The sequence below is a fragment of the Lissotriton vulgaris genome, chromosome 8 (genome assembly GCF_964263255.1).
Source record: "Lissotriton vulgaris chromosome 8, aLisVul1.2, whole genome shotgun sequence".
NCBI lineage: Eukaryota > Metazoa > Chordata > Amphibia > Caudata > Salamandridae > Lissotriton > Lissotriton vulgaris.
Window position 1 is genome coordinate 1,388,494,369 of NC_141696.1, and position 19,907 is coordinate 1,388,514,275.

At 43.7% G+C, this 19,907-nt stretch overlaps 1 protein-coding gene across 2 annotated transcripts in view; it reads left to right on the forward strand.

Annotated features, from left to right (window-relative positions):
- The first annotated feature begins 1,117 nt into the window (after positions 1-1,117).
- Positions 1,118-19,907, forward strand: part of CHAF1B (chromatin assembly factor 1 subunit B) — a 337,605-nt gene continuing 318,815 nt past the window's right edge. Inside the window, exon 1 of one of the 2 annotated variants that reach the window (XM_086935399.1) lies at positions 1,118-1,222. The gene's annotated coding sequence lies outside the window, so the exon portion shown is untranslated. Of the gene's footprint in view, positions 1,223-1,473; positions 1,644-19,907 lie in introns of those variants that run through there. The other variant, XM_086935398.1, reaches the window with a different exon arrangement.

Genomic DNA, 19,907 nt, shown 5'->3' on the forward strand with positions numbered 1-19,907 from the left:
GCTCATGGAGACGTGGCTAAGGCTGAGCATCATGGCCTTTGTAGTTTATTTTTACTAAACTGTATGTTTATTGGCTGCTGTGAAAATTACAGTAAAGAAAGAGAAGCATAATCTGAAGCCTCCGATCCTGTAATAGAATTAGCGCAGCTCTTTCTTTGTTAGAAAAGGGGGAATTAAACTTGGTTGATGGATTCTCTCTCATCCTTCATGCATGGTAAGTGGTTCATCCAGCAAGGATACATTTTCGTTGAACATAGTCTTGATCCTTTTGCCCTTGTGTGAACTCTGTACCCTCGGGGCTTCTTGGCATTAAGATAACATTCCATTTGAATTTTTTCCCATTTAAAAGCATTCAGAAAAATCATTTTGCTCTTGGCTCCAATATTGAGTAGAGAAGGACTTTATGAAAGAGTTAAATACCTCCGTGCTTCAGTTCTTCACCTCTGTGCCCCTGCCTGGGTCACAAATCTGACTGAGGACTGCTCATTATCAGACCCTATTATCTGCAGCCAGATGATTATAATGTGAAATAAACACAGCCTTTCTATAACTTTAAAAAGAAAATATGACCTTGTTTTATTTAATAAAAATGAACTCAAAGCTGCCAGCTACTGGACTGTTAGAGACACCAGGTTTATGAGGAATTCATGGATGAAAAAATCTAGCAATTCCCTATGTAACAAATCAAACAAGCTTTAATCACTACAGAAGAATGCAATTACTGATATAATAATAAAATATACACCCATATCAAGAGTGTATCTTTATGTCCCCACTATCTAGTTCTGGTTGCTTTCCCCTTTACCAATAACCATCGAGGCGGCAGCGACTTCTAAGGACCCGCTCTTACTTTATATTAATGAGGTGGCCATTTTGTTATTCCCCTAGTTGCCCCGCGGGTGTATTTGTAAAGTAAAGTCGGTGAATGAGAAGCACTTCACATGACGACAGAGGATCGGACTTGTATTTTATTACATAAGCCACGCATATATTCGTTTGAAATCGTTGAAGCTCAGTGAGAGCAAATTGTGTTCCTTGCCCTTCTGACCTCTTACGTGTGTGTGTGTGTACCACCCTTTCCTCACAGCGAAGTCTATTCTAAATGACTAACTTACTGCTCAGAGTGCCTCGTACGCTTTTGTTCTCATATGTTGAAAAGCAAATATGAACAGGAAACCTGTACGTCAACACGTATGGCGAAAAAGTAGCAGATTTCGAAAAGGTACCTTTGGGCGTACAGTTTGTTTTTACTTTACATTGTATTTGTGCGACGCATGGGTCTTTTGTAATTGGTATGTGTTTTGGAAAGAGCTGTGATAACTGTATCAAACCGTGGTTACTAGAGTTGGCGAGTCTACCTGTTGCTTTACAGACTTGCTGAGACCAAGAAACGCTGCAAGCCGCTTTATACCTCACCGAGCTGGAGGTATACCACAGAGCGCCGCTGTCAAGTCCACGGCCATGCCCTCAGCCGGCCGGCAGGGGCGCTGTGGGACCGGCGCTCTCTCCTCTCTGCCAGTTCCCGACTCTATGGTGAGGGAAGAGTGACTCGGACAGCGCGCGCGGGAAAACTGTGATCAGTCAAACTCTGCACTCAGCAGCCCAGCCTCCACTGCTAGCAGGAGACCTACCTTCTCCGGCAGGTAAGTGGTGAACCGATCGCTGTCACTCCGGATAGGCATCCAGCGCTGGCGGGGAACCTCGGGTACCGGCTGCACGGGGCTGATGAAGCGAATAATTTAAAGTGATGATCCGTCTGACCCCCGGGCACTGCAGGGTCAGCCGGCCACAGCAGTGTTTCCGCCGTGCACCAGAGGGTTGCCTCACCATCATGATTCTGGGATGTGAAACACTACAGCTACGCTGAGGGAAACATCGCTGTAAATGTTGAAACCCAGTTTGAAACCTGATTCTAATAAGAGATCTCTGATGTTCCCCAATTCTGAAAAGAGCTTCTCCCCAGCTAAGTTGTTTCCTTATGGAGGTTGCCACCTGCTCTAAAACTTCATCCTCAATGCAATAATCGCCTGTACTGTAAAAGCCCGAAGGGCACAGGGTACCAAACTCCGTTCACTGGTGCTTCAGCGTGACTGCCCCATTCAACAACAATCCCCTCATGAACTTGTGTAGCCCACAGCCCTCCTAGCATGCCCGCGTACACATCATGAAGCCCACATATTCTTGTCGTTTTGTCCACCCGTCTGTCCCTGTTCTTGCCTGGCATGGTATAAGTATAGGAATGATGCTTGTGCAACGGGGACGTCGTTGACTAATGTGTCACAGATTTATGCCAGTGTGATTCATTTGCCCAAATATACACAGGGAGCTGGGATACGTTTCACTAGAGTTCTCCGTTGCATGATCACAATTGGATGGCAACCTGCCACTTCATAACTGCGAACCTGTAAGCAAGTAGTCGGAAATAGGATGGATCTCCCGAGGAAAATAAAAATACACTTTCGGTTTTGTTCTACGGTTACTACAAAGAAAAAAAAGATACGTCTTCTGTTAGCTGTATTTATGCACAGTAAAGTTTGTTGTCTGCAAGTCTACATTTCTTTCCTCAGCTTCACACTGTTGTCATTATAGTGAAATCCACAGGTTTTAAAACAAGCTTTTGGTAAGCCAATGGCTTGGGGTTTAACGTGTCAACGCAGGCATGCAGAAAATACGTTTTTATTAATCAGCAGTTCAAAGCTAGACCTATTGACTGACGTTTCTTGATACAGGTGGTGATATTGCTATTATTATTAGTACTGCTATTGGTGGTGGTTGTGGTGTAATCTTGGTGGTCATTTTGTGGTTTTGGTAGTTGTGTTAGTATGGTATTGAACTCTTGGGGGGTGTCAGGCTCCCACTGGATTTATCTCAAAAGCATTTTTTAATAGCCTGCTGTATAAACAAACGAAAAATAGCTATCATTATTTATATATATATATATTTTAGATAAAGATTGAGTGTGACTAAGTGATTGAGTACGTTTAGATGCAAAGTACAGTGGAAACAGTAAGCATAGTCCAAGAAGTTATCATCTGAGCTGACTTTAGATGTAATTGACATGCCTCAAGTTACTGGCTTACAGATCCAAGTGTTATAACATAGTTGTTGAATGGGGCTGAACAAAAGTCCACTATCTGTATATTGTAATCGGTGGGTACTGCGGACAGCTGTACTTTCTGCTCAGACCTAAAGAGGGCTATAAAGTATCCTAGATATAGCAAAGTACACTCAATGGATGCAACTGATTCTCGGTGACTAGCATGGCACTGAACAAAAAGGTCCTGTTTATATTTTATTTTGTGCAAGTTGATATTTGGGCCCACAGATAAATTGTTTCACAAGACCACACGCATAATATGTAAATTCAAATAATCTGCTCTCTGTGGAACAATATGTAACAGATCTAGCACTGTTCTATACGTACATAGGAGTATACCAGTAAATGGAGTATTAGAACATTTTCTACATCTTGATACAATTTGTGGGATTGACTAGACAGCAAGAGTGAGATTGTAAAGTGTCTTCAGTGGCCCGGACTCCTAAAATGAATAAGGACTATGTCTTGAGAGATACTGCACGTACAAATGTTGAGTTCTGAGTATTTCTCATGGCAAATGAAGTGGTGACGCCAGTTGCTGTTGCGTTAATGCCCTATCAAAAGCAACAATCACCACATTTCTATAGAAATGACTTAATTGGTGTTTTACAGCCATGTTGCTTGGAAAAAATCTGTAATGCCTTGGATTCCCACATGACAAAATCATATGCATAACCAAAGATGCAGCCTTAGCTAAAACTGGCGTTAAACAGAACTTACAGACATCTAATACTGCTTGCCAGACTTATGTTCTTATCAATATTGGTGCAACTAGCTGAATAGCCCTGGGTTAACTCCTTGTAGGTTCTGTAACTATTGGAGAGAAACCATGCTACATCTTCTATGCTGCTGCCCGTAATTCCTAGCCCCACACCACACTCTATTTTGATGTTTTTACATCACAGATTCTCATCCTGCCAAGAGGCCTTAAGTTTCTATATTCAAAGCAGCCGGCAAATCGATGTTGGTCGTAGACATTGTACACAACGCAATGAAGCACCTAGAAACTAGGGTGCCATAATGTCGTCAGCCCACCCCTTCAAATTCAAGACTTGAATGACCATTGTATCTAGTTTTAACTTGTCATGTTTTTAAATGATTTATTTTTTTGCAAACTTTATGCTAACACCTTTACTTTGTAAATAATTTAGGATATTTTGTTTTATTGTGCTGTATACTGTACCAGTTTTTATTAATTGAAACAATACAGAAACTTGCTTACAAGTTGCAATTGTGTTGAGGCCTTACCAACAGAAGAGTTCACCACATTTCTACAGAAATTACTTAATTGGTGTTTTACAGCAAGCTTTGATGTAAAACAACAATCAATTTCTGATACAAGTGTAAAATGAGCTAAACGGGGACAAGTCAGCAGTAAAATCCAATCATTTTCTTTTTTCTATCAAAAATAAAGTGATGTATCAGCAAGTACTTTATAAAATACAAGCTATTATTAATCAGCATATTGATATTAAGCAGAGTAATGCTTTGTTCATTTTTTAAATTTCCAGTTAAACATTTGGGTTATTCATTTTTGGGACTGTACTGACTAAACACAATCTGGTTATGTTAGAACATGGTTTTAAGGGAACCTCTGGGTAACATGTTGCTATAGAACAAACTGACCCCAGTTTCATAGAGAAGTCTGTGGTGAGGTGCAACACTACCCAACAACATTACAATGAAAATCACACAATTCTAAAAACCAATTTAGAAAAATCAATTACATTTATTAAGCAGAAAACCACAGTTGAACCAAAAATGGATTTGTAAAGTTTTATGGCAAAAGGGCCAAACACTGTTTCCAGTAGACCAAGACCTATGAGTGATTTCAGGCTGATCACGCTGGTAAGGTTAGTGGGTCAATAGGCCAATTTAGAAGGGGCCCCCTGCAACGAATACGGGCAGACGTCAGGGGAAAATAACACAATTGTTAGGAGAAAAGTCCACCCATGTAGATTCAGCAATGGCTCTTAAGGAGTCCACTAATTTCCATGCATAACAAGGAGCTCACCAAAGGGGCAACAGAAGAGTCACAGGGTAGAATAAGTTTCAAGTATAAGTGTACAAAATCTTTCTTTTCTTTATATTTAGTTAATATACTAGTTATTCAAAACATCAGACATCATAGCAAATCAATAAATACACATAATATAACATAGTTTCCCCACATCAACCTCTCAACAACCATACACTAACTTATCATTCAATCACGCGCATACATCCACACATGTACCACACTCAATACAAATTCCTCAACGTAATTCCCAGAGTGACACAAGAATGGGATCCAGTGGGGCCTTCGTAGCACACTGCCAGAGAGTCCAGATCGATAAGACAGGATCCCAAAATCAAAAAACGCCAACGCGTGTTTCGGTGCCAAGCCCAGATCTACGGGCGCACTTTCATCAGGGCTTTCACGCCGAGGGAGGGGGGGGGGGGGTGGAAGACACAGCTCATGAATGATACACCAGTGACAAATCTGCATCACTAGTATACTGATCCAAAAAGGATGCTGCCGATTCATCACAGGTCCACAAAGATAACGTCAAGCCCACACTAATCCGTTCAGAGCCAGTTGGTGAAGTTTATTCATCCATAGTTTTTAAGAGGTTTTTTTCACAAGGGTGGTAGTTTTGTACTTCAAGAGATCCCGTGCACGTATATCGTGAAATGTACAACAAAAGATCACACATTCAGGGCCACGATCCGGAGAGTTCATAAGGCTTATACGCAAACGGCTGTAGGAACTTCATTTTCTGAAGTATATAGCGGAGGGTAAAGCTCTCCTCACGTCAGGTCCTCACAAACGGTCGGCGGGTTTCAGGCAACCTGTGAAAAAAACCTCTTAAAAACTATGGACCACAACCCCCCCACCCCCCACATCCTGCTCCGAAAGAGAGGTGAGGTCATCAAAAATATCTGGTCTACCTACATGGGTGAAAGCAGCTTTAACATGGGCTAACCAGGGTATCCTATGCGCCAGATAAAGGGCCGGGCAGTCAGCTAGAATTAATCTGTTTAAAGACCATTCCGCCCTGCCCCAAATCTTCACCTAATACAGGAATGGACTCTAGGACAATAAATCCGACACTTAGTCAAGCCCAATCTCTGCCAGAACAGACAATGCTTGAGTAGAGTGTGGGACCTGGACCATTTTGCGAAGAGAACTATTTCCGACCGCTTGGATTCGACCCAGTTTGGCATACCCCCTGACCTCACTACCATATCGTAACTGGGAAATACACCTGGCCTGGTACATTATTAACGGATCCCTTGGCACTCTAGAGGCAACCCTCTGTGCAAAGCTTAAAACAGCCCACATAGTTTTTAAAAACTCGGCTCTCTTCGCCACCACCAAAGGTTTCCAACGGTTATTTGCATAAAATAAAACCCCCAAAAGGGGAACGCCTTCACTTTGCCCAGGGTAGAATTAGCCACCTTGAAGGTCTTGCTCCTAGTTGATTTAGGGCCTACTACCATCATGTATGATTTAAAAATTGTACCTAGGCAATTAGATAAAATGTAAATTAATATAGACCCAATCAGTGCTATGTTATCTGTCACGCCGGACAGTTTTTAATATACAATAGACTAGTTAGACAGAAATAAGCGAAAAAATTCAAGCGGGACACAACCTCCTTCTTACTGACATAAACATACAAAACAACATTAAGGGAAGGGTTCAGGCGAGGAAAACGTGTCTGCATTTACAATAGATATAGATACAACAGACAGAATATTGTGAGCACACCATTACAAGTTCAACATTGCAAATTTGTCAATGTATATGGTGTGCAATTTGTTGACGACGTTTCGATCCCCATTATAATCAGTGGGATCATCTTCAGGACATTTAAGGTGACATGCCTGTATACAATTGCTCTAGATACTTAAACCATGGAATGATGGGAGGAAGGGGGAAAAACACAAAATTACTAAAGGGCAGATCATACACTTTTATACAAGCTTCTACTTAACAAGTGAAAAAGGAAGTGGCCGTGTCCACTTAATATCCAGAACGTGCGGGATAGAGAGTTTCAAAGAAAATGGGTGAACCAGAGAACATGTGGCATGCTCTGGTGAAAAGGAAAATCAAGTGAATGCGGGGATGACCGTGTCAAAAACCCGGACGGTCATTGCGAGGTGTGTGACTATACGTAATTGGTGATGCGAGTTGATCCCCATTGTGGGCACCACTGTAGGGAGAAGGGTTTCTAACTTAAGTAGATGTGAAGCGATCGCTATTCTGTGCGTAATGCATAGACTGCATGCTTACCCAGAGCCGTTACGCAGGTGGGTTCTAGGCGAATATAGAGGATGCCATCGGGCGTGCTTGGTATGCACCTATAGGTAGAGGGGGAAATTGGTGAAGTCTATAGTGCAGTCAGGGGGATCTGTGCATAACCCCTATAAGAGAGTGCTTACCTAAGATGGCTGAGAGTAGCGCAGTGGCTACAGGGACCGTGAAAATGTAGGAAGGGACACCTGCAAGGAACTGCTCAAAATAGCAAGCTGTCCGAGGCTGGGGTTTACGCAAACCGCGCATGCAGTTGAGCAGGGCTTACCTTTCAATAAAGAGTGCCGGAACTACAATGGAACCGCATGTGCGATCACCGTGATTTGGAAGTCCTAGGGGGACAAAAACAGCGTGTCCTACTTGGAAAGGGATACTGGGGCGTTTAAGAAAAGTGCTAATGCTTCCAGTTGCAAGACTTCCCGAGCGAGTCTCAGTTCCAGTTGTGGTCCCAGTCTGGGCGGAGAGCACTAGCAGGTCCTCAGTGCAGTCTGTAATGGTGAGAGCTGGTCGAGCGGCCGATAAGGAGCCGGCCGAAGGTAATGTGAACTTGATGAAGTCATGTGACTACTATAGTTCTAATACACGAATATGTGCCTAATTCGGCGGACATCTTGGAAGGTGCAGTGTGAGCAGAGAAGCAATAGTAAAGCTAGAGTCAGTGTGCATTGGAATACAATACTGTATACAGAATATTTTGAAAGCAATGTTTATATAATTAAACGATTTTCTATTTACATCTTGCGCCTGGCTTTAAAATGGTGCCCGGAGCTCCATTACCTCACACAGGCCTGTAAATGGTTTTCTGAGGGCCGAGGTGCATTGCGGAGGTTCACAACTGATTGACTCCGATACTATGTAGGGGGCGCGTGACGAACAGAAGAGAGCCCACCAACCAGAACCCAGCCCTTAACGGATGCTGGGAGTCACCTGGCAGGAGAAGTGACTCCATCATGGCGCCTTGCTGTCTGAGGCCGGGCCCCTGGACCATATAGCGGGACTGCATCTCAGCTGAACAGGGAGTGCGGTTTGAGTTGTAAATACTGAGCACTTCTCACCGGACAAGAGGCGAAGTGGAGGGGTACTAGGAGAGTCTCTACCACAAAAGGGCCACCAGACTGGAGTCCATCAGGAGCAGGAGGAAGATGCACTGGATCAGGTGTGGACTGCCCAGGAAGACCCAGTGCAGCAGTTACCAGACATTGGGTAGAGGGCATATGACCTTGAAAAAACAGTGGACACCCGTACTGAAGACCAGGAACAGCTCTGGCAGTGCCCAGCCCAGAATCCCAACCTGACAGCGGAGTCCTAGCACTATGTCTTGCGCCCGGTGGAGCTGCTCCTCTGTTCAGCTATTGAGGAGATCGGCCTTGCTTTATCCCCTGACCGTCACCTACCCAGTCGGACTTTGGGCACAGTTTTTCTCCCCAGCTCCCTGTCTTGCCCCCTCCCCATCGTATTTCTGTGACTCTGCTTTTTCCGTGTCTCCTATCTATCTGTTCCTATTCAGCATTATTTTGTTCTTTGTCTACTTCCTTGCTCCTATCCCCTCTCACCTGAATCTTTCCCCTTGCCCGCTTCTCCACCTAGCCCCCGTCCTTTTGTGCCCTTAAACTAAGCACTCCTTCTCCCCTTTTTGGGGAAAGATCCAAGTTAGTTATACAGTCTCAGAATACCCGCTGAGAGAGTCCACAGCGCCAAGGGAGCCACTCACAATTGAGGTATGGTATGGCACCCCTTGCCAAAGCACTCCCTCTCCCTTTTTTGGGGAAGGATCCAGTAAATAGGCATTGGAGTCTCAGAGACCCCTCTGAGAGAGTCCACTGCGCTTAGGGAGCCTCTCTCAACAGAGATGGGGAAATGATATCACTCCCCCTGGGATCACAGCTTCTGGACTTTGGGTGCAGCTTTGACTCGCCTACCTGTTTGTGTCCCTGTCACCCCCCCTCCTCTTGCCATGCCGTGTCTCTAACCCTCCCATCCCCTACTCTTTCCCTCCTCCACTCTCTCTCTCTACTTCCCCTGCTCTTGCCCCCACTCGCTGGAATATCTCCCCTTGCCAGATTTTTCCCCTACCTATATGTTCCTTTTTGTTTGTCTCAACCATATTTGTAACTACAATTGCCATCCTCTAATAACCGTGTAACATTTGTAAAGCTGTATCCTGCAATTTATTGGCTGATACCCATGTAATCTATTTTACACACACAACAAAATAATGTACTTTGTTGTAAACAGATTATAATTCATAAAGCAATGTTTTTTAGTTGAAAAGATAAAACAGAAAAATAAAAAATAATTTTTTCAAAATATTCTTTCCTTCATAAAGCAATGTTTTTTAGTTGAAAAGATAAAACAGAAAAATAAAAAATAATTTTTTCAAAATATTCTTTCCTTGTGGCAAAGCAATGGTTTAATGTTCTTTTATGCCCTTAACAGGAGCGTACCTTAGCCAGGAATAAAGAAATATAGGTCTAGAGGGATATATTCACATTAATTTGTCTGATACCCATGTAAAGCGCTCGGATACCTCTGGGTCTAGCCAGCACTATATAAAACCTTTTAAATAAAATAAATAAATAAATATGTGTACTTCCAGTTTTCAAAATCCATTAGAATTCCTCCTTATTGAGAAGTTGGTGAATGTCTCTTCCCCTGGGAGGTGGTTTGATCACATTAATGATTGTCCATCTCATGTCATTCTCTGAATGTCCTGTGGCATTATAATGTTCACCAATGGAGCGTTTGGCGTATTGCAGCGAATCCTGCTGCGATGCTGGCAGATTCTTATGCGTGCTTTTTGAATTGTTTGGCCAATATATATCTTGTTACATGGCCATACAATGGCATATTTGATGTTTCAGGTGTTGCAATTGGAGAAACATTTCCGTTCAAACTTAATCTGGTCATATACAAATTATTTCCCTTCTACTGTAGATTCACAGACAATTCAATCCCCACATTTAGCATAGCTAGGGAGAGGGGGTATTCATTTACACTTTATCTAATTGTCGAGGAACCACTGTCTCTAGAAATACCAACATACCCAAGGTCCCTGACCAATTGCATATTGGGTTCCCTTGTGTTTCGTAACAATTAAAAAAAATTACAGCCAAATCGAGATTCTCCATGAAAGATACGTAACTGGCCAGAAGTAAGTCCAATCCCTGAGCGGTCTCTGCCATAAGAACTGCATCGTCTGGGTATGATAACACTGGACGAAATCTGTCACCAACCTTTGGGCAATCAGCTTATAACAGTGCAGACTCGAGGCTCATTTACATAGAGGGTAAATAAAAACTGAGCCAGAATACACCCTTAACGCGCACCCGAGCAGGTCCAGAATGAGAGAGTACAGGCAGCGTCCTGAGAAAAGGAAACCGAGGCATGGGTCTCTGAGTGCAGGTTAGCCAGTAGGGTCACAATACTAGGATCAATCCCCATCTCGCAAAGCAGGATACACAGTTTCGCTCGATTCACCCTGTCCAATGCGGATGCCAAATCCACGAAGGCTAAGTTTATAGATTCAAGCCGAGACACTGTATATTTATTAATAATTAGATGGAGATTTTGGCATTGGTCTGAGGTGGACTTCCCAGCTCTAAAACCATAATGAAAATCACTCAGGATATTATTATATACTGCCCAATCACTTAGCCTATTTACAATCTCCCTCCCAGGAACTTAACTCTTGAATCCAGCTACGATATAGATCTGTAACATTGTGGATTGTCTTTGTCCCCCTTCTTAAAGATGGGAACAATGACAGCAGTGGACAAAGAGAGCCTACTTGTAAGCCCACCTGCAATCTAACCAATTTCCCATCCCTTGTAGACTGCTTCAGAGTTGCCTTCAAGTGATGCAGGGTTCTCAAACAATCTTTATCAAAGCGTCTGGGGGCACATGACTCTTTACTACTAGAAACTGGAACCGTCCTCACTTTAAGAACCCAGCAACCACCTCTAAGCCCCCATGTGGTGTGTCCGGGGGAGCTTTAACTTCATCCAAGGTTACGAATATGGGATTGGGGTCACTATAAGGGCTAAAAATGTTAAAACGGGTTTTTAAACCAATATAGTGATGTAGAGTCAAAAAACATTGAGAAGCGACCTGCAATGTTGCACATCTCTCGGCAGGCAACAAAAATGTGCTGCCCATCCAGGGGGGGATTTGTACACGGGTGACAGTACCCTAAAATCACAATTGCGAGACAGCCCCCCAGCCCCCTCGCCCCCTGGCTTGGAACTACCACATTTGCTATAATAAAAATTGATTAACCGCATAGAGGGGGAACCAGGGAGTGTCACTGAAACCCCTGCATTATATGTATAGGGCACTGGCGGTCTAAAATACAGCCACTCAGTTCCACTTTAAGAAACGTGATTAATTCCCCCCCCCCCCCTTTCGGCCTACCCGCCTACGAATGTATGGCTGGTTGAAAGTTAGTTACATATCTCTCAAGATAGAAACTTTTTACCATTTCTCAAGTTTCTTGGAGACAAATAATATGGAAGGATTTAACAAATTGGATCCACCTTGGGTCAGAGAACTTCGTAGATAGACCTGCAATATTCCAGGACAACAATTTATAACCTGTTGGGGACTACTCCAGAGACGCAGCTACCCTGGGATGCTGAACAGGATCGCAGATACCCAGTCAGTCGCAGGACTCAAACCAAGCCAGTGGCAGAAATCTATTAGCAACAGTCACATAAGTAACAACCCTTATTCATGATGTTTACTAGTTGAGCGTGGCCCCTATTAGTGTGATGAGAATCTAAAGAACCAATTGCCCTGCCTGGCCTATAGGTAAATCCCAATGGAAGGGCAGCTATCCCTGATATTCCCCATATAGGGCAGTGTTCAGTCTAAAGAAGTTTGTCCGCTTGCCAAAGATTATTGAAGTTAACCACCTAATAGTCTCCCTGGAATCCAGGCACCCTTATTAAGTAGGTATCGTGATGCTTTAGGGCTTAGGTGTTTACAGGGGCAGCAGTATCTATCTATAAGAGGATGTGACAGGGGCTGACCACATCCGTGAATAGCCCTTAATGTGAGCCGGAGTCTGGTTCCATGCTAGCTAGGCCCCACTCTAGTTCTGTTTGCACCTATAACTCATCAAGTAGGGGCTAATTCCTATCTGGAAGGAAGTTGGGGGTCTCTTAGCGCCACTCAACCCCCTTTGCCTCAATCATGTATGTAATTATCAGCCTCTTCTATACTCCTCAAGACTGCATCCAGTACATTTTATCCATGCAAAAAAAAGTGGTGGGAAGCGTGAGATGGAAGGAATTTGATATCTCCTGCCCCTCTGCTTCCCTACAGTGCACATGTCTTGGGCCTCTCAGGCCTTCCTCCTCCAGTCACTGCCTCTCGCTCATAGACTAGCAAGGAGAGCTGTTCTGTACACTGCTCAGTCACCTAGTAGATTATTGAGTAAATTAATTGACTTGGGTATACTGGTGGGTGCACACACACACACACACACCGGTATTAAGCAATATATTTGAGGAAACTCTTATGTTTAATTTCCCAGCAGGATTGTTAATGTGTGTTAGAATACTTTTTTGAAGACAGAATTTATTTTAGCCCGATGATTACCTCTTGGCTGATCCTAACAAATCAAAATCTCGACTACATGTGAGTGTCACGTGCGCTTTTTTTTCACAGACCAAGACTTTAATCTAATTGAAGAATTTGGTCTCCCTTCCTTATAAATTTGATTCAGCTGCTTGCTTGTACTGTTGGGGATAATTTTATACTCTACAAAGACTGTTCTTTGCACAGCTATTGCCTTGCTTATTCTGCACTGAGCACTTCATAGTTCACCCCTTGCTCTAATTGATTGAAATGTAGCTCCCTTTTAAATTAACAGGACCTTCTAAAAAAAAAAAAAACCCTTCTCTGGTTTGTTTTTCCTTACTTTTGTATATTTTATCAAGTTGCCATTGCACTATTTTACGGATATATTAAGTGATACCAGATCTTAACAAGTGGTTAATTGGGAAGGAGCAGTGGTGCTGTTATTATCGATCTACACAGGCTCCTCCTCTTCATATTGGGTCACCCTGTTATTGTCTTGACAAAGCTAGTAAACACCGGCTTATTGATTGTGAAACTCATATGTTCAAGCTTTCTGCCTGTACCAGTTGATATTATTCACTTTTAAAAGCCTGTAAACATGTATTTTTTTCATAGAATCACACAGAATACTATAGTAGGTAAGGGTTTTTGGTGTTTGGTACCCTCTCTGACAATACCTGGGGGGTAGAAACTGTGCAGTCAGATAAACCTGTTTTTTAACTGTCTTGGGGTCGGAGGGCGTTGGGGGTGTGGGGTCGGAGTGTGGTGTATATGGTTTGCCAACAGTAAATTGGGACACATTTGTAATTTTAGGACTGCATACCTGATGGTTGCCTTGTGGGAAAGCTTATATTAATATAATGGGCCATAACTGGTTATGGTGTCAAGCCAATGATAAAGGCTATATGTAGGAAGATGGCTTTTATGTGGTAGTGCCAATGTAAAGGCATACTATGCAAAAAGTACAGACGACCCTTATTGGTGTGACAAGGCTCCAATCAAAAATCCCAAAGTGCTATATTTGTGGTAGTGTGGTGGCGCAGCTTAGGCTTATCAAAGACTAGTGTTTAAGCATTTTGTTGTACACCGTCAATAAATGTGACATGCACTCAAGAAGAAAAGTCGAGAACAAGTTTGAAAGATAAAAAATGTTATAACTTTTTATACACCAAGATCCTCAATATCAGGAAAGTTATTTCGGAGATTAACATTTTTACTGTAGGCAAAAATAACCGTTTTGAGGTATTAGCCTCAAACATGCTAATGTTCAGGCCTCAACAAATCTATAAGCCCACCCACTAAGGTGGGTCAGATTTGATCTGGTTTAGCTAGATTTTGGACCTACTCGCTCTTTCTGCTTAGTTGACAAAGAACAGGTGTTCGTTCTGTTCTGTCGAAGTGAAGGAGCAACAAAGTTGCCTTTAAATCATGTTTTTATCTTGTCACATTTGCTCTGTGTTCAGAGACCGTAGTCAGTTTACAATTACTTTTCCTTCTCTGACTGCAGAGTTTCAGCTGTGTGAAATGAAAGGCTGTCAGGTTTTTCCTAACACCCATTTAAATCTATATAAATAAAAATGTAAATGTTCGTTGGTTCAAAATCGTAAATCTCCTAAAGTTCTTCACTGTTTGCTTTGAAATGTTGGATTTGATTAAGCGCGTGTTTATATATACACAACGTTGTATTCAAATTCGTGTGCGTCCCATACGCTCGTGTTTCTTAATCGAAAGGCTAAACAGACCCTACCAATTGGGTTGCTACGCAACAAATACAAGGGACGCATAGAGACAATAGTCTACATTTATTAGGATGGACAGTTGGTGTCAGGATGGCAGACCAGGACGTGGGTGGGTGGGTGGAGGGAGGGGGGAGGAGTTGGTTCACTTTGCAACATTAAGAAAGGACACATAGAGACAATAGTCTATATATATATATATATATATATATATAATTAGGATGGACAGTTGGTGTCAGGATTGCGGACCGAGAAGTGGGTGGCGGGAGGGGGGAGAAGTTGGTTCACTTTGCAACATTAGCGCGTGTTTATATATACACACAATGTTGGATTCAAATACGCCCGTGTACAATGGCGCGTGTTTTAAATCGAAAGGTCGAATAGACCTTATCTAGTTGCTTGCTGCGCAACAACTACAAGGGACGCATACAGACAATAGTCAAAAAAACATATTGTATACCCACAAGCATTCTGAAATTAAACCTATTACAAATGTGCGCTTACTCTTTTCTTTCTCTTCCATTTAACCAGACTGAGCCACAGCAACGTGTGGCCGGGTACAGCTAGTAGCTAATAAGTTAACTGTACAAACATTTCAAATATATTTCAGTAGTTGTGAAAGCCCATTTTTTAGGGCGAGCTGGCGTAAGCAGCGCGAAGTGCTGCTGTCCAGCGAAACCTCTATTGTTAGCCACTTGCTCTGGAAGTGGGACGGGATGGGCATGAGCTTTCGACGATTTCAGCATGTACAGCCAAGCGCCGTGCACATCTCCTGTCCCGCTTCCGAGGCAGGTCAACCTCCTACAATAGCATTATTTTAACTAACATGCGCACATACAGACGCACACGCACACACACACAAACATACGCACACATAGGCAAGCCAGTGCACGCAACTTGTCTTCAAACAGGCTTCAAGCTCTCACTTACCGGTTCGGTCCTTGCCCTTCTCCTGTCACGCTGTGGGGCTCTCCTCACCACTTGAGAGCCCTGTGTTGCCTCTGGTGCCATGCAGTCTTTGCCCGGTCCCTCTGATGGGGCCAGGGACTTCAGCATTCGGCCTGCAGGGTTCCAGACGTTCTCCCGGCGGTTCCTGCCTGTTTCTTTTGCAGGCCCCGCCCATGTCCCAATGAAGGCTGCCTGACTTCTGCGATGTCTCCTCAGTTCTTCAGGTCAGTATGATCGGCAATCCTTCAGTGCCAAACAAACATACCCACCCTGCAGTTTGCATTCCAAGCAGGGTATCTATCATCCATTTAAGTTAAATGATAACCTACCAAACCATACTCGCGCATCACTTTTGTCGCCGCAAAAATGAGAACAGCGGTGGCATTTGGCATCTTTTTAAATTCAGAAAGCGGGAGGTCTGTCACAAACGTTGCATATTTGAGCAGTCTGTGGTGCTAGTGTGCGTCAAGCGCGCCGTGGATATACACAGCGGTCAACATGCTCTTCCGATTTTACCTTAAAAGGTGATTCGATCATTCATTTAAATCACCCCCACCCCAGCCGACAGATGCTGGAAATGTAGTCCTTCGATGCTCCACTTCACAACAATACTACTCGCTTCTTCTCACTTGACTCTCTTCTCACCATCATTTCTCTCAGCCCATTTTGTCCTGTTTCTGTCTGTTTCCCCTGTTTGCTTCCCCTCAATTGTGTCCCCCCCCCCCCGCACTCCCTGCTTCACTCTCCCCGTAATTTAACTCTGCCCCTCCACTCTGTGGCCTCTCCCTGCCCCTGTGTCTGGATGTGCAGGGGGTGCTCTCGGCTCTTCACCTCTAGCCTCTCGTCTTTGGGTGTCTTGTGCTTCCTGCTGGCCCTGTTGCCAAGGTCTATGCTATGACTGGCCGTGCTGCGTGTCAGGGTCCGGCTGGAGGCGGACAGCGAGCAGGACTGCATCCGCGTGGAGTTAAAAAAGCTAATGGAACATTTATCACCCTCCTGGCAGACTTTAAGCAGCTGAGAGGCGTGAGTGACACAAGGTATTTATTTATTACAGTTGGGTACAAAGACCCATGGCCAGAGAACATAGTAGGGGAACATAGGACAGATTAGGGACAAGTCACTGACTCCAGTGTGAGTTGTAGAGTACCCCAAAAATTCATTTAATTTGGTCCCTCATGCCCCTGAGTCTCGGTGCCACAGCACCTGCTGCACAGTTGATAGATACGCCCCTGCTGGAGCAATCCGTTTGCAAGGTCGTTTTACTTGCATTCCTTTCACTTATGGGGTAACGCAAAAGCCTAATGGCATGCTTTATACAAATCAGCGCTGTCTCAATACCAAGGCTTCCTCACATGATTTTGTATGCACAGGACTGCTGCACTGCGCTGCATACTCACACATCAGATAGGCATTGCTGCATAAGTTTGCCAGCAGTGGACATGAGCTTTATACACTTTTTAATATATAGCTCAAAGAGTTCTGCTGTGCCACAGTTGGTGTAATTTGTTTTCTAGCAATTAATAAGGACGTGATTCATAGAGCTTTTACTTACCATAAAACATTTTCAACCCTGACACATAATTTGTTGGTCCCCGTATTGCATAATTTCAGTGGTTTTAGCTATTAACCGATTACCCGCAGAGCCACTGTGAATACAGTATTAAAGCTAGTGTTTCCCACAACTCCACAGCCTGTAGTGGATAGTTTTCCAGTCCTAACCAGTTAAACGTCCAGTTAATTGAGCTTTCATTCTAATAGGAAGATAGTCCTACGCTCTGTTTAAGCTTTTTTTATTTTTAACTTTAATGCTGAGCGCGGTGCCCACTTCAGTGACACCGCAATCTCTGTAATGCAATAGGTCTAGCATTTTTTCCAAACTTTGACCCATTGGTATTGTAAATGACAATGCCTTGTATTATTCAGGTTTTTTAACCGTATAAATAAAAGGCATTGTCATTTACAGTCCCAATAGCTCAAAATCTCGCAATTGCGAGACCTATTGCATTGCAAATGCTTGTTGTACTTCTGTGTGATAAAAAATATACTTTAATAGGTAGAAAATCAGAACACTTTACTTGAGAACACTTTACTTGGTGATGTGCAAATGATAAAGGTTTTCTGAAACTCTATTTTCACAGATTGTTTATACACTATATAGTTTTAACCGTAAAACTGAAAGGTAATGCGAAGGTTTTTTGCCATTTCTTGGAAATTTACAGTCTGTAAATGAGTGCACTACCACATTATGCTTTAGTAATATAATGATTAAAAGTGAGCGTTTAAACATGAACTGAGAAACACTCATGCATTGATGGCAATGCTAATAATAAACAAAGGCAAGTCTTGAATGATGTGTGCCTTATATGTGGGCTAGATTCTTATTACGCATGGAGCAAACGTTTAGTCTGTTTAATCAAACAGCAGAAATGCTGAACTCCTATATTTGAAGGTGCACTGATGTGAGAATGAAGAAAAGGGTGACTGTAAAAAACTATTTGCCAATGATCCTGCAATTTGAGACCAGTGTACGGATCAAGTACATTACAGTTAGGTCGAGTAGATTATTCAAGTTACTTGACCTCTAGGTGTAAGAAAATTTTAATGATTTTTCAAGGCCTAATATTATCCTTTGGAGAAACATACTGCATAGGTATACTTGCAAACAGTTTTTAGAAATATCTTTAGGAACTTGAGGTGCTAGGGGGCCTAGGTCCTAGAAACCACCATGTTGGTAGCCTTGAGTGCTACGTAGTAAAGTCGATGGCAAAGGTAGCTGCAAAAGTGAGACTGCAAGTGTTGCCTTGGGAACAAGAGCGGCTCAGCTCTTGAATGTCTCTGGGGCACAGGAACACAGCTGGTTTCTGTGAACTAGTGCTGGGGGGCTTGGGTGCATTGGTATTTTGAGCGGCGGGTTGCTGTAGAGGTTCTCACTTGGCTGTGTGGACCTGGAGGGGGAGTGAAAACACAACAGCAGGGACATTCAGTGCTGGCCTCGGTGATCCTGAAGTGCCTCGTCGGCAGGTCAGTTTTGTAGTCGGTGGTGCCCAGCCTGGACACACAACAAGCCTTGATTGCCGCAAATGATCAGATACCCTGGGTATTGGTGCTGAGCGACTCCTAGAGGGCCTGGCATCTCTAAACTTGGCATGGAGACAGGCCTGACCTCCTGGGCAGCAAAGACTTCTTCCTGGCGAGATACTCCCTTGGTGAACCCGATGGTTGGCAAGTGTGGTCTGTGCCTGCAGTTGCTGGGGGTGGCTCCTCCTCGAGGAAGATGCTGCTTGGTCGATGAAGTACTGGACAGTTCTCCAAACGGTTGGGAGGATGCAGTGTTTGGACCAACTTGTTCAGTGCAATTGTCGAGGTACCACCAGCAAGGCAGGGCTTGGCACCAAGTTCAGGGAAAGTCCTCTGTTCTCACAGTGACTGCTCTCTTCTGTCCTCCTTCAGTTCCCAGGCCAATGTTCTTCTTACCTCTGGGGTGATTACACCCCTTATATGACCACTTTCTGTGAAGAGTGGCATAATCCTGAGCCAGAGTTACTAGTTTCACCAAGTCCAAAATGGTGAAACCCTTTCTCGACTGTCCACTTTGTGTTGCCCACCTTAAGAGTGTGCTTAGCCTGCAAGTGTTACACCCTTTGTATCTAATTTTCTTGCGTGCTCTGGTGCAATATAGGCCTCAGGGCAAGTGGTGGCGTTCACCAGGACTGGGATAAGCCAGTGTTGCATATCAAGTGCGCAGGGGCTTTAAAGCCTCTGGTCATGACATGCTAAAGCACACCTCCTCCAGCAAGCTGATAGGTGAACACCTTCCTCTTGAGCAGGCATTGTTTCTGGCCTCCGAGTGCGGGCTCACTCCAGCATGTCAGAAACCCATCTGTGGTGGCAGGCTGGATGATTTCAGTCAGCCGGCACACTAGAGGACTAGTAGGTGTCAGAGGGTACCTCCAAGGTGCCCTCTGGGTACATGTATTCATAAATCTGATACTGGCATCTGTCTGGATGTATCAAGACTAGGTGTTTGATACCATACGCCATCGGTTTTAGGGAAGCCATCACATAGCTGGGTAACTCTTAATGACCAGTGCCAATTACATGCTTTTAAGATGGCTTCCCTGATCACTTGTAATATCTAGTAATTAAACTAGACATCACAGGGGCATCTCTGCTCGTGCAGATATGTCCTCATATGTAATATAATGCACCCTGACTTCGGGCTCTAAGGCCTACTGTAGTGGTGACT